Genomic DNA, 3,646 nt, shown 5'->3' with positions numbered 1-3,646 from the left:
ATATCGTCTTCCTTTTTGACAGAAATCAAAAACGTCCTTACTTCTGTGGAGAAGTATACTTTATTTTGTGGAAAAACACTCTTGAAATAACGACCAGAGTCTGTCAGGAAAAGAACCAGTCGATTACAAAGTATGATGAAGTAATTGTTTATGAAGGCTTTTACAGAGACATCAAACCTGACATCTGTAGATCAGCTCATTATGACTCATCCGGAAAAGTTGCCAGATCAGCCTAGAGAAGCTGCAGTCACACTGGAGTGATGTGTGTGTGTGTCTGTGTGTGTCTGTGTGTCTGTGTGTGTGTGTGTGTGTGTGTGTGTGTGTGGGTGTGTCTGTGTGTGTGTCTGTGTATGTGATTGTCTGTGTCTGTGGGGGTGTGAGTGTGTTTGTGTGTGTGTGTCTGTGTCTGTGTCTCTGTGTGTGTGTGTGTGTGTGTGTGTGTGTGTGTGTGTCTGTGTGTGTGTGTGTGTGTGTGTGGCATGAATGAGAAAGGAGATCCGTGTGGTGGAGGATAATGATTTACAGCCGTGTGCTGCTGCGCTGATGACGCTGTGTTTCCCCCTGACGTGAGGACAAGGCAGATTATTCTCTCTCTCTCTCTCTCTCTCTCTCTCTCTCTCTCTCTCTCTCTCTCCCTCTCTCTCTCTCTCTCCCTCTCCCTCCCTCTCTCCCTCCCTCCCTCCCTCCCTCTCTCCCTCTCTCCCTCCCTCCCTCCCTCCTTCCCTCCCTCTCTCTTTGTGAGGTGGTTGTTGTTTTTTTCCAGGAAACGTAGGGAACCCACAGTGCCTTCAGCTGGCTGCACCCCAAAACAAAAACATCCCACAGGTCCCGAATGTTAGAAGTCAAAGAGATGTTTATACGTCACGCTTTGACTACCAAAGCCTGCCAGGCTTACCGATAGTCAAGTTTATTTATTTACTTACACCATCATAGTTTCCATCTGTGTCACACAAGTTCACACATGACCGATACACCAACATGGGTTTGCAATAAATGTGTGCAGTATGTAACATGTTTATTAGTCTGTTTGGATCATGTTAGACTGACTTCACTGCAATGGTCTATTGCCCAACCGCCAATTAACACTAGAAGAGCCGTGAGACCCCTGTGAGTAAAAAAAATATTTGCACTCGATCGAATTTCAGGACCCTCCTTTCATGACTTTTCCTAGATATGTGCGTTCTACCACCCAGTATCCTTACAGTTTCAAAATCACTTGACGATAAGATAGTATAAAGCAGTTATGCAGTTTTTCTGTGTAGGAGGCAGGCTAAAAAAAGAAGCGCCCTCTAGTGATCTCTGTGTGTAAATAGCATTCTACATTCTAAAAAGGGGGTCTATTTGACCCCCCAGGCGGCTCTACTAGTAGGTAAAATAGGCACGGCTGTTGTAGTGTTAAACGCTTGCATACAATAAGCTATTTGAGGTAAGATACAAGTTGAAAACAACATCACTGCAGTGAATGGTAAATGGTAAATGGACTGCACTTATATAGCGCCTTTTTTGCTGCTTCAAAGCGCTTTACAATGGCCTCTCGTTCACCCATTCACACACACATTCACACACCAATGGCGGCAAGCTGCCATGCAAGGCGCTGGCCCGCTCACTGGGAGCAATTTTGGGGTTCAGTGTCTTGCCCAAGGACACTTCGACATGTGGCCAGCCGGGGCTCGAACCGCTGATCTGCCAACCTTGTGATCATCAGTGAAGTGTTATTATGTAGGAACAATAAGGGTTCCCACCCCTTGTACACGTGTCAATCGTGCCAAAACAAAGCATAAATAACTGAAGTGTACTTTTTGTTTGTCAGATTTTTACAACATGACGTAAACGGAGAGAAAGGGAGAAAGCCTCACACCGTCTCTGAAGAGGCAGGACATTAAACAGACTGACATCCCTGCAGTTCCCCTCCTACCGGTGCTGAAGGACGAGGCTTACCACGAGCTCTGAGTGAAATGGGCCTTTTCATTTCCATCTTAACTTTTCCAGGTGGATCTGCTCAATTCTCTACTACTAGGTCGTCCTCGGACGAGCCCTCCATCGGCGCTTCCAGTCATCCCGATCTTCCGTACATCTGGCTAGCTCCCTGGTCCTCCATACATCTGGCTAGCTCCCTGATCTTCCATACATCTGGCTAGCTCGCCGATACTTTCCGCTCCTGCATCTTTCTTGAGTATGTCCACGTATGTTGGTGTGGGACGCCCTCGTGATCGATGCTCGTGTGTCGGCTCCCACAGAACCAGTCTGCTGGCTGGCAGCTCCTGGTGTCTCTGGCAGTGACCTGCCAGCCTCATTCTCCTGACTGCTATCATCTCGTTTATCCTTGGTGACCCCCCCGTACAGATGCTTGTTGGTAATATGGTCGCTGTTGTCCCTCCCTCCCAAGTAATTAGCTTTCTGTAAATTTAAATAATCACTTTGCTTCAGTGTGTCAAAAAAGCAAAAGACCCACTGAGGGAAAGATACACTGCATGGAAAATACAGCTGAGAGCTCAGAACAAAACAGTGAGGAAGACATATACATGCATGAGTCAATTGGTGCAGTGCAAGCCAAAGGGAAGAAATGGTTTGTAACATTACGTTTTCACAACAAGCCACAGCAATGTCAGTTGGACTCTGGAGCGACATGCAATGTAAATGAGCCTTCATGACAAGAAAAGGCTGGCACCCAACGCACCACTCTGCCCAAGTGAGGCTAGACTAAAGCTGTACTCCGGGGAAAGACTGAGCTCCATAGGTATCTTTGAGACAGAATGTAGAGTAAGAGGTCAAACATACAAGCTCTCATTTGAAATAGTTAAGTCTAGTCAAAATCCTCTCCTGTCAGGCTCTACCTGTGAACGCCTAGGTCTCATGCAGTTCACAATCCCTGAGGACGTGCTCAAAGTGGAACATGCACAGCCTGGAGCCCTAACCAAGGAGCAGCTGACTTACAAATACAGTGATGTATTCAACTCACCTGTGGAATCTCTACCCGGGGAGGTCCACTTTGACCTAGATCCCAGGGTTCCTACAGTTCAATGTGCCCCTCGCAATGTTCCCATTGCAATGAAAGCAGCAGTCAAAGCCCAGCTGGACAAGTACGAGGCTGACGGCCACATGGCGCCGGTCACAGACCCAACTGATTGGATCAGCAACATGGTTATTGTAAAAAAAAACTGACAAGCTCAGACTATGTATAGATCCTAAGTTCCTGAACAAGGCCCTAAAGCTACGGTGACCAGACGCCCCCGATTTCCGGGGACAGTCCCCGGTTTGGGTGGCCTGTCCCTGGAAAGTCCCCGTTTCAAGCATTTCATTTTTTTTTTTTTTTTTTTTTGTGTAAAAAGCAAATTACAGAATTCTGAAATATTAAAACGGAAAAAACGGAATTTGGGGAAAAATAAAATGCCTAATTTCCATCAAGCATACAGCCGGTCCTCCACCAAGTGCATCAGCCGCCCGCCAAACTTTACCTGCTGAATAAACTGTGGTAAGTGCTGTGAATCTTGATGACAGTAAGCACCAGAATGTTCATGACACGTTATAAATACAGAATAATCTGCTGATTTTGAGCTGACAATGCTTCGTGGTGTTTGTAAAGAGCATTGATCATTTACTTTAGCTAGTGATCACTTAACCAGCCTAATATTGGTAGCTATAATGT

This window comes from Nansenia antarctica (genome assembly GCF_963989245.1).
Source record: "Nansenia antarctica genome assembly, chromosome: 1".
NCBI classification, from domain to species: Eukaryota; Metazoa; Chordata; class Actinopteri; order Argentiniformes; family Microstomatidae; genus Nansenia; species Nansenia antarctica.
This window is presented reverse-complemented; position numbering follows the sequence as displayed.